Source organism: Gadus chalcogrammus, chromosome 23 (assembly GCF_026213295.1).
Source record: "Gadus chalcogrammus isolate NIFS_2021 chromosome 23, NIFS_Gcha_1.0, whole genome shotgun sequence".
Taxonomy (NCBI): Eukaryota; Metazoa; Chordata; class Actinopteri; order Gadiformes; family Gadidae; genus Gadus; species Gadus chalcogrammus.
Genome location: NC_079434.1, coordinates 13,132,451 through 13,144,890, shown reverse-complemented (window position 1 = coordinate 13,144,890; position 12,440 = coordinate 13,132,451). Strand labels below are relative to the sequence as shown.

The 12,440-nt window shown below is 46.8% G+C and overlaps 1 pseudogene; it reads left to right on the top strand.

Moving 5' to 3' along the window:
• Positions 1 to 12,440, top strand: part of LOC130377677 (ras suppressor protein 1-like) — a 30,049-nt pseudogene that overhangs the window by 4,343 nt on the left and 13,266 nt on the right.

Genomic DNA, 12,440 nt, shown 5'->3' with positions numbered 1-12,440 from the left:
ATCGCTGAAGAAGATAGTGGAGAGAGTCGGGATAAGAACCTTCCCGAGGGTATCTGTGACAGAGGGATTTCTCTAACATGCTGGACGTCCCATCACTGTTGTAAGTTTTTCATTTCACCGCCATAATCACCGGCGATTTTTTATTGTCAATGTGCTGTTCTTTAGGCAAAGAAAAGTTAGACAAGGGCTTGAGAAATAATGGGTACTCCGTGGCCTCACTTTGCGGGCAACAGTCGATGACGTTCTGCTCTGGCATGCCCTGCTAACTGCATACTGCTATTATTCCCTCTATTAGGTATTTGTGTATTAACTATAAACAGTATTATAGAAGCCGTGCATTTCCTGCTTCTTCAATACAGCTCTATCTTTGGATTGGACGATTACGTTTTAATGAGATAGTTTGACGTCTAATTATCTTTAATGAATGGTATAATGTTAGTAAAATCGCCTCGAAGAATTTCATGAGAAAAATGTGCCCAGTAAATAATTTCAGATACATGTTTCAAAACATGCTCCAGAAATACAATACTTTGTAATAACTGTACGTGTTTTACATTAGAGTAATTCCATGGTATTACATTTGGTACCTTTTAACAGTGTACACCAGGTACATACCTATCGATTCTTTGAAGGGCTGTGTGCCTAATGTGTGTTTCTGTTTTTTTTTTTTATAGTCACCTGTCCCAACATCACTCAACTCGTTCTCAGCAAGCCACAACAAGATTACAGGTAGGTTCTCTGGCACTGTTATTAGTAGCATTGTATTTATTAAGAGTAATAAGCGTTGGCTCAAGCCGTGTTCTTCTTTTTACACTACAGAATTGTGATAATATCGATACAGACGTTTAAAATAGTAATATGTGTGCTTCCGTTTCATACCACTAGAGTGCAGTACAGATTTTCGAGCAGTAACTATCTTTGAGCTATGTTGGAATGTTGGAAAGGAAATTCTCGGATAATAAATAACATTAAAAAATCCCATCAAATACAAAATAGTTATCACCTTGTCTTAACAAATGCACACAAGACTCAAGTTTGAAAAGATCCAATACCAACTTTCTGTCACGCGCAGAGTAACAGACATCGACCTGTTTAGCCTGCAAGGCTACTATTCCCTATCCGCTGTGACACTCACACACATGAAGCCACGATGAGATTACACACATTATTGTCTCTCGCTTATTGGTGCTATTTATATCCCAATCAAGAAGCACCTTGGATAAGCCAATTGGCAGTGATACGGAATCACCTTGCGTACACGGTTACCCCCCCGCCCCGGGATGCGATGGCTCAGATGCAGCAGATCTAGTCGAAACTCAAACATCTCAGCCTTTATTGGTCCATTTATTCATGATTGCTGCATGTTTATTTCAGGAGGTATCGGCCAGTTCGCCTTTGCATTTGTTTAATTAAAGGAGATGAGGGAAGTGAACTATAAAGCCGTGTTCGGCTTTGAACTTTTTGAAGGTACTCAGGAATTACAGTGACATTTAGAAAGTCTTTCATTAAGAGCTGGAGCGGGGGGTGGGGGCGAGGGAGAGGGAGAGAAGTTGAAGCTCCCATGTTGTCGCTGCTCCTCTCTGGCCCATTACCCCCATCCCGCAGACCGTCGTACCAGGCAGTGGACAGACACGCACCGGCCAAATGTCCACATGCCATATGTCAGCAGGCCCTTTTGTATTACCCTTTCACGGGGGGTTCTCTCTCTCTCTCTCTCTCTCTCTCTCTCTCTCTCTCTCTCTCTCTCTCTCTCTCTCTCTCTCTCTCTCTCTCTCTCTCTCTCTCTCTCTCTCTCTCTCTCTCTCTATCTCTCTCTCTCTCTCTCTCTCTCTCTCTCTCTCTCTCTCTCTCTCTCTCTCTCTCTCTCTCTCTCTCTCTCTCTCTCTCTCTCTCTCTCTCTCAGTGCCTTTTGCACCCACACATTCCGGGTCAGAGACAAGGATAACTAGATAGCCTAGCTTGTATGGAAATCGATACAGCGTATTGTGAGGAGGGACGCATAAATTCATGGTTGTGTTGACCTCTCCACACACACACCACACAGTGACTCCATCCGTCCACCATTGATTGTGGCCCATTCACAGGTCCTCAGAGAGGCACTGGGAGGGACGGCGCTAGGGTTGTGGTGTCCGTGTTTGTGTTGTTGGTGTGGGGGGGTCATCTGAACAGAATTGATTTCTGACATCCGAGGTAAAATGCCAGCACCCTTCTGGATGCAGAGGTCTGTCCTCAGGCCATTGACCATGGAGAGAGTGAGGGGGGAAGAAATTAAGAAGGGGGGTGGGGCAGGCAGGAAGTAGACAGTTTAAAACTGAATATTCTTTCTTTGTCGTTTTTCCATTGTTAATTTTGCTATCGCTAAAGCAGGGATTCATACTCATAATAATTTTTTCCACTTTAAGTGGCGAAATGTTCATTTCAATCTGACTGACACAATGCTCATGAGGCTCCATATAGGATGCATTTGACACATTTACAATGGCTGTCAAGCCTATTCCTTATTGTAAAGCCTATTATGGCTACATAATGACGCAAACTCAAGTACATTTGTCAGATTTGGTTCCTTTGAGGCCAGCCTTACGCTACTGGGAACACATTGAAATCAGGAGCGCTTCTGAGTCACCTATAGCACTGGAGTTTGGGGCGGATGTAATCATACAACAACAGCTTAAAAAAAAGCAACAGCAAAGTTTTTTCAACTACACAAATAATGGTTATACCAATAACACACACACACACACACACACACACACACACACACACCACACACACACCCACGCACGCACGCACGCACGCACGCACGCACGCACACACTGCGTGATAAGAGGAGCCATCCTGAGCGGACATCAGTATGCTGTGGCCTTGCCTCAATGCTCATCATCCTCCTGCAACATTCACATCAGGGTCCCCTTCCCCCGCAAACATACACACACACACACACACACACACACACACACCACACACACACACACACACACACACACTCTTCTCACATCACCCTCTAGACGCCTCACCCTCCCATTGATCCGCCTCCTAATCTGATAGAATTTCCCCCACACCCCCTTCTCCCTGCCCATCCTTTTCTCTCTGTTATCGGTCCCATCAATATCTCCACCGCCGCCCTCTCTCCTGACAAGAGAGTGTTCGAGGGTTTTTTGGAGGGAGGGGGGGGGGGGGGGGGTTCAAAAACAGGAGTGGTATAATAATGAATGAATAATGGATGGGCGGATGGAAGGTGAGACGAAGAACCAAAGCGATGGTCAGGGCACAGCTGATCAGGGAGACCACCCCCCCCTCTTCCACTAATTGAGCCATCAAAGGCAATACTCCCCCCTCCCCTGGGCTAATGATGATGTGCTCGTTAAGGAGGTGTGTGTGTGTGTGTGTGTGTGTGTGTGTGTGTGTGTGTGTGTGTGTGTGTGTGTGTGTGTGTGTGTGTGTGTGTGTGTGTGTGTGTGTGTGTGTGTGTGTGTGTGTGTATGTGACCTGCTAATAAGAAGCTGGACAACTGCGAACTGTGATTTTGTGTGTGTGTGTGCAGTGAAGGAGAGGCCCATGATGAGGCAGTGCATGTCTAAGGATATGTGTTCACAAGTATGCAGCCAAACACATACGTCAATTCACGTTCTAACCTTTGCTCCCTTTGCATCCTTCCCTTTCTCGCTTCTGCCACCCCCAGCGGTGCCGCCAACATCTCGGATCTGAAGAACCTGGAGGTGCTCAACATGTTCAACAACCAGATTGAGGAGCTGCCCACCCAGATCAGCAGCCTACAGAAGCTCAAGCATCTCAACCTGGGGTGAGGATGTGTACCAAACACCCTTTTTACATTGCCGGAAAATGCCTGTTTGTCCTGAATCTGTTTGCCTGTGTGTGGGTGTGTGTGTCCGTGCACGGGTATCCTGTGTTTTGGTCTGTGCATGTATTCCTTGTGTGTGTGTGTGTGTGTGTGTGTGTGTGTTTGTGTGTGTGTGTGTGTGTGTGTGTGTGTGTGTGTGTGTGTGGTGTGTGTGTGTGTGTGTGTGTGTATCTGTCTCGTGTCCGTGTCCGTGTTTGTGTCCGTGCGCAGTTTCCGTGCGTGTCTCAATGTGCGTGTGTGTCAATACGGTGTGTCCACATGCAAGTCCGCACTCTGCGAGAGGAACATTTTAAAAGTCTTGTCAATTCAGCTGTGCTTGCACAGAGGTCAAGGACAGCTCTTTGCCACTTTACAGTATCATAGGGTATAGCACTGTTTATGCTTGAGTCTGATTGTGTGTCCATTCACGCATGGATGCTTCACTCTGTCTCCTTCCTGTTCTCAGTCGTGGTTGTGGTTTAAACAGCGCTTCCTGGGTCGGGCCCAGATTGTCAGCTGGCTGTGTTGTTCACTGATGCACTCTCTTATCCGTGGGGGACTGTTATCAACGGCCCTTCATTGGACCGTCGATAACAGCCCCCCCCCCCCCCCTGCTAGCTATGGAATATTATTAAAGGGCATCTGGATTCTAGACTTACTCTGTAAATGTTTGCCCATCTCAAGGTAGGTAGGTAATCGTATGTTTTTCTCTCACCCAAAATCCATATTGTTTATACAAAGTAAAACACAAACAATTAAATATTGATGCGAGCATGCGGCAATGCAGTATATGATTACTCACAACCGGCATATCACAGGCGTTTCAACATGAGTGGATGAGCTAATTAGGGCGATGGCTCCTTATGTCAAATGAACACGAATTTTAGTAGAGGCAAGGAAATTGTGTTCACATGTGTTCTTGAGGGAAGGACACAGGACAGCTGAATGAGAGTCTTCTTAAAAAAAGTGGATGCACAAAATTCGGACATTGAAAGAAAAAATATTTCAACAGTGTACTATACCTGATAAATGTAAGCAAAAGCGGTCCAGCCTGTAGATATTACAAATCTTTCTTCCAAGGCAATATATTTGCGTACCATCTTTGTGTATGTTAAAAAAAAAGGGACACGGCTGTGAGAAATGCACCGTTGGTTTTGTTTGAACTGCATGGTATGGGCTGCCAAAGATCTTTTCCCGGGCCCCGCAGTTAGAGTTGGCGACATGAGCTTCCTCTCTGCGGGCTCCTGGTTAAATGACTTATCGTCTGAACCCTCTCCTCCCTCCCCCTGTGAGCACTTAGGCTAGCCAACACCGGCCCTTCATCCATCTACCTCCCCCCCCCCCCCCCCCCCTTCCCTCAACGACCAAGGTGGTCCTCCGGCCTCACAACAGCAGTGACTACTTGTGTTTCGTTTGAGATTCGTACACTCGAGATCCGTCCAGTAACACTGGTTGTTGGAAACACAGCCGGTGTTAGAACCCGTGTGGTGTGTGTGTGTGTGTGTGTGTGTGTGTGTGTGTGTGGTGTGGTGTGTGTGTGTGTGTGTGTGTGTGTGTGTGTGTGTGTGTGTGTGTGTGTGTGTGTGTGGGGATGGTTGCATGTGCATGTGTTCGCTCAGATCGATGGCCCAACATACAATAATAAGCAATTATAAAAGAACATGCGGACATGCTATAGGCACACCGTCAATGTCAAGTGGGATTAGGGCGCCGACGTTGTCATTTAGTTGATCCACACACAGCCGCTGGCTGTCGTTACAAAACAGGCTTCATTATAGGATACTCTAAGCCCCGCGCTGGTATTCAACACCGCCGCCATGGTAGGGCGTTCATTCTCCTTCTGCACATTCAACAAGCCCATGGAACATGATCGCGTTTGTCCCCTTCAACCTGCCAATTAAACACACACACACACACACACACACACACACACACACACACACTATGTATAATAACCGTTGCCCAATCAATTATCAATTTGCCTCTGTTTGTCCAACCTCTTTTCTAAGGCTGCGTTTATTTCCGCTGCTGATATTCTCCAAGGACGGACGAAGAAATGAACAACCTTTTAGTTTAGAACAAATGTAGTGTCACACTTCTAATAATAATAGCTGGTGTGTGGTGTGTGTGTGTGTGTGTGTGTGGTGTGTGTGTGTGTGTGTGTGTGTGTGTGTGTGTGTGTGTGTGTGTGTGTGTGTGTGTGTGTGTGTGGGTGTGTGTGTGTCCTCAGCATGAACCGTCTGAGTGGGCTGCCGAGGGGCTTCGGTTCCCTTCCTGCCCTGGAGTGTTGGACCTCACCTACAATAACCTGAACGAGAACTCCCTGCCTGGGAACTTCTTCTACCTCAGTGAGCACACACACACACACACACACACACACACACACACACAGACACACAGACACACACACACACACACACTTAATGAATTGATTAAATATAGTATCATATATTTGTGCCCAAAAGTTGCTATGTAATACGGCTGTATTACATAGTTATCAAACATGCATACTTCGCCGTTAATAAGACGTATTTTATTAAATTACATTGATCTATTGTTACCTGTTCCTCATAGCCCTGTAGCACATCTACTATATGCGCGGAAGTAGGATATCCTCACACAAGCGTGATTAAAAACAAGAATATGACTATCAAGAAGAGCGTAGCACATATGAGATGGGAGAGGGGTCCTGAATGTGTTGTGTGTGTGTGTGTGTGTGTGCGTCACAGCCACTCTCCGTGCGCTCTATCTCAGCGACAACGACTTTGAAGTGCTGCCCCCGGATATCAGCAAGCTGAGCAAGCTCCAGATTGTGAGTAAAGCAAACGAAAACGCGTTGCTGTCGCGTCTCTCCGTCCCTCGTCTCTATGTCTTCCTCAGGCTCCATAGGGCTCGTACATCACAATGCCATTGTTTTTTTGTAATTGATGCTCCAATACTTGGCGAAAATAAATAAATACATTTGTAGAACTGTAAAATCCATAATAAACGTAACCTAGGCCCCATAAGGACAAATGAGACATATTGCAATGGGTGCTGTTATTCTGTGGTTTTATTGTCTTCATGTGCGATACATTTCTTTCCCCAAATTCAGCTTTTCTTGTCTCTGGCCCTATCTAACTTGATCCCTCTCCCTCTCTCTCTCTATCTCTCTCTGTCTCTCTCACTCTCTCTCGGTCTTCCTCTCCCCGTCTTCCTCTCTCTCTCTCTCTCTCTGTGTCTTTCTGTCTGTGTCTCTCTCCCCCTAGTTGAGTCTCAGAGATAACGATCTGATCTCGCTGCCCAAGGAGATCGGGGACCTGGCCCAGCTCAAGGAGCTCCACATCCAGGGCAACAGGCTCACAGTGCTGCCCCCGGAGCTCGGTACTCAGCCCACACCTGCACACCTGGACCCTTACATATACACCTGTACACAGCACTGAACACACACCTGGAACCTTACGTATACACATGTACACGGCACTGAACACAGTACCGAGCACACACCTGGACACTTATACACCTGTACACAGCACTGAACGCAGTACCGAGCACACAGCTGGATACTAATACACCTGTACACATCACTGAACACACAGCTGGAACCTTATACACCTGTGCAATGCACTGAACACACAGCTGCAATGGTACTGCTGCCACAGAGTGATATGCTGTCATGTGGGTCCGGTCAGGTTGTTTCTTGCAGCACACGTACACCAAACCTTGGTTTATAACTTGTTTAAGAGGAAAGTTGATGTAGTAGGTTACATGCTTTTGCCGTTTCTGGGCGTTTTGGGTTAAACATTATGGCTGTACGTACCCCCCCAAAATCTGATGGTGGGTGTGTCTTGTGCAGGATATTGGACGACAAGAAAGCCCCGCCCCTAAATCAAAAAAGCCCCACCCCTAAATGATTGATGATGTCCGTAGATTATCTTAAACACAGTGTTTGGTTTTACTTTAAAGCCTTTCGTTGGATGTTGCTATGGATGACGTGTTTCCTCAGACACTGCAGAGGCAAACTTTTGGAGTTCAATTAGTGCGGCACTTAAATACATGACATCATGCAATACAATACACATGACAGGGCTTCTGAGAGAAAACGCAACAAAATTACAATGAAATTTAATTGATGAAATACCAGAATGTGATCCACTCTCTAGTGTTGCTATAGTCTGCCAAAACGAATCACTAACTCCCAAATAAGTCCCATTTTACCCAGCCTTTTAATCAGCCAACTCCGTCATCTGGAGATTTGAGTCATGGGGGAATGACGAACGTTGAGATGTGGAACTCGCATGACTTTTTTGTAGTTTGCAGACAGAGGCTGAAAGAGAGAGAGAGAGAGGGAAAAGGCAGAGAGAGGGAGAGAAACTGAGAGCCCCAGACTGAACACTTTACAGAGCCCCACTCACCCCTTCACAGAGGGCACCAGGGATCCCAGCGCACACTTGACAGCCTGCTCACTCTCTTACTCTCTCCACACCACACACACACACACACACACACACACACACACCACACACACACACACACACACACACACACACACACACACACACACACACACTGTTGATGGCAAAAAGTATAGAAAAAGTGATTCCAGTGAATCTGTAAGCTGACTGCCACTCAGTCAACTGCTTCTGTCTGTCTGTCACCCTCCATGTCGCTCTATCTGTCGTTCTGCTTTCTTTCTTTCTGCTCGTAGCGAATGTCTTTATGTCACTTTGTCTGTCATGCTGTCTGTCTGCCTGTCGCTACGTATCTTTTAATCATTTCCCCCTGTCTCCAATCGGGGTCCGTCAGGCCATAGGCATATTGACTGAAACTAGCCGGCTGGCTATTTGCCTTTTGTTTAGTGCATGGATAAAAGAGATATTGAACAGAGGAAAAAATGCAAAAATGCAAAGAATAAGCAGAGCACAGTGAGGGGAGGGGGGGTTAAATGATAAAGAGAGAGAGAGGAGAGAGAGAGAGAGAGAGAGGACAGAGAGGAGAGAGAGACAGAGAGAGAGGAGAGAGAGAACAAGAGAGAGAGAAGGCGTATTAGAAATCCACACTGTCACGGATCCATAATGCCCTTTGCTCCGCTCCAGCCTTGTTAGAAAGAGAGCAAGAGACAACAGCCCAGAGAGAGAGAGAGGGAAAGGGTTTGCTGGGAGAAGGGAGGAGTAAAGGGAAAAGTGAAGGAGACACGCACGCAGGCACGCCAAGCACACACACAAAAACAGATGCTTGGCACACCCACAGGCGCATAAACACGCACCCACACACACCACAATATGCGTGGACACATTCACAGGCGCACACACACACATGCTCACAAACACAAAAAGGCACACAAATGCGCGCACACATTCAAACACTTGCTCACACACATTTTGAAGGAGAGATCTGCAACTGCAAAAGAGGATTTGTTAAACAAGCGAAGGAAATGTTGTTTTTGACAGGTGGGCTCTTGGCATTAGCTTGGTGTTGTTCAGACACTAGTATACAAACCAGGGTCTGGTTGGACCAGTACTACACCAAGTGGCTGAGATAAATGTTAGAAGAGGGATACAACTTTAATTAAAAGATTATCTGAATAAGAACAGGTCACAAGATGCATCAGTAGCTGTCTGTGTAAGTGTCACAATTCTCAAGAGGAGCAAGAACCGAGATCCAAATTAGAACGGTGCTTCATAACGGTTTATTAGCCCATCAATAATTGTGTGTGTGTGTGTGGTGTGTGTGTGTGTGTGTGTGTGTGTGTGTGTGTGTGTGTGTGTGTGTGTGTGTGTGTGTGTGTGTGTGTGTGGTGTGTGTGTGTGTGTGTGTGTGTGTGTGTTTGGCATGATATCGGTGTGTCAGCCATGTAAGGTCGATTGGGGTGGCGGGGGTATTCTTGTTCTAACACTTGGCCCGTCTAAAACTTTATCTTGAGCGCCCCCCCGCCCCCCCGCCTACTGCATGACAAGCCCATGCTCTGTTAGGCTAATAAGAGGCTAGTTAATTAGCCCCAAGGTGCCTAGCATCAATTGCAGCAGCGCTTTGACCTGCGAAGCCTGACATGGGGGGGCCTGATGACCACATGGGGTGCTCTCACTCTATCGCTCTGCCTCCCTCCTCATCTCCCCAACACCCCCCCCCCCCCCCCTCCCCCCAGCCCTATCGCTAACCTTTTCATCTCAAATACACACACAGGCCCACACACACACACACACACACATCTAACCCTGTGACTTTTCTTAGTCTCACTTCTTCTGAATGTTTGGTGAGGTGTAAAAACATCCCTTCCCAGTTCCACCCTCATGCTCCTTTGCTCCTTTCATGCAGTCCATCTACACAGCACCACTTTCTTTTAGTTTCTGTCCTTGTGACTCCTGTAGAGACTCTTTGACTGTAGCTATCTGTACTAACACTCTTCCCCCCCCCCTCCCTCCAGGCAACCTGGATCTGACCGGCCCCAAGCAGGTCTTCAAGGCCGATCACAACCCCTGGGTCACCCCCATCGCCGACCAGTTCCAGCTGGGCATCTCGCATGTCTTCGAGTATGTCCGCTCCGAGACCTACAAGTAGTAAGTAAAGAATCCCCCCCTCCTTTGGTTCACTGGCCTTAAAGGTGCACGGTGTCGAATATTTAGACGCAAATAGCGGAACGGACTCGGCGGAAATGGAATCTAATATTCATTAGTACGTTTCTAGTAGGGTATAATTCCAGGGAAATAAGAATTGTTGTGTTTTTTGTTACCTTAGAATGAGCCCTTTCGATCTATAAAGGGTAGAAACATGGTGGTGCAATCTGGCAGTGCGACATGGCGTTGCCATGTTGCACCGCCATGTTTCTACAGTAGAGATCAGACACTTTTTGTGTGATAGTGTGTAAAGTAGTGCAGCCAATGGCAATTTGTGTATCTAAAGTTCCATAATTTGTAATTATTATATTGACTTGGATATTGAAAAAAATAAATCGGAACAAGCAATACCGTTCAACAAAAAATACTTTATTCGTAAACTATGAGCTATAGTTAATCCAGACCTCAGACTAAATACAATACATATATCTGTCACGGAACGACTCGACACTTGGCTACTCGATGCTGTTGTCGACGATGACATCATTGGAAGTGTCTGATGGTACACAATACAGGCCATTCCAGGCCTCATAGTCATTGGAAAGGTATTGCTGAGGGGGATTTCGTTGCTTGTAATCTGCAACCTCACTGCTAGCTGCTCCTACATTTTACACGGTGGACCTTTATCTTCCTGATGTGCATGAAGTGAAGGGAATGAAAACTCATACAAGACCTCCTGCAAGTGTAATCTCGGGCGGTTTCACCGTTGAACGAGACCTACTGTCTACGAAGAGATGATTTCACTATGAACCAGAATAGTGCTTCCTAGCCCTTTTCAAAAGGGGATATTAGCGGGCCTTACACACAAACCCAGTTTAATCTTCAGTGAGGTTGTTTAACCATAAGGAGTGCCACAATTAGGTTGAACAATTACGCAATGATAAGGGTCTTCACATCATAAAATATATTACCTTTTATAATTAGGTTATCGTTAAAATTAATTGTGCCTCTCTGACTAAAGAGGACAGAATTTTAACATAAGTAATTTAGGAGTGCAGTTTTGTTATCCTCCCCAGCTTCTTTGTAAAAGAACAATGTAGCAATGTCCTTTGTTAAACGCCACCTAAGGGGCTGCCACTCTCCACCTAGGGGACATAGGTGGAGTCTGGGGACACGGGACGCAGGGTGGGGATTTTGAATCCGGTTTGTTGTTAAGTTTGTAGGTAACGATACACGGCCTGATGCTCCATGCTGGCATGCAAGAGATCTCACCCTGTGTGTGTGTGTGTGTGTGTGTGTGTGTGTGTGTGTGTGTGTGTGTGTGTGTGTGTGTGTGTGTGTGTGTGTGTGTGTGTGTGTGTGTGTGTGTGTGTGTGTGTGTGTGTGTGTGTGTGTGTGTGTGTGGTGATAGGTGGTTCAACTTGTGCACACTGATAACCCAATGTGCAACAGGTGTACAGCCCCACCAAGCCCCAGAGTCCAATCACACTCAGCCAGGTGTGGCTGCCTAAATCATCCAGCCATCATCCACAAACACAACCCCACAAACAACCTTATGTCTCATGTTTCATCTAATATCTGCACCGCTGGAGGTGTGATGGCGGCACAGGAGGGGAACGCCAGCAGGGGTCTGTTGTACTTAATGACGGAGCGCTGCTATCGCCCCGGCTTGTCTTTTGAGGAACGAACGTAAATCCGTCTTTTCCCCCGAAAAGGGTTTCACCCTGCCACTGAGCTCCAAAAAGGCACACTCTGGAACTGATCCGCTGTGTGTGTGTGTGTGTGTGGTGTGTGTGTGTGTGTGTGTGTGTGTGTGTGTGTGTGTGTGTGTGTGTGTGTGTGTGTGTGTGTGTGTGTGTGTGTGTGTGTGTGTGTGTGTGTGTGTGTGTGTGAGCGCGTGTGCGCGCATATGCGTGCATCGGAGAAGAACATGTCTCAACGTTATTGCCGATTGCGTACAAGCCCGTCTCAGGAGTGATTCTGTCTCTTCCCCTACCCCAGCCCCCCCCCCCCTCCCTACCCCACCCTCCTTCTCCTCAAGCCTTCGGAAATTTATGCTTGCCGCTTCC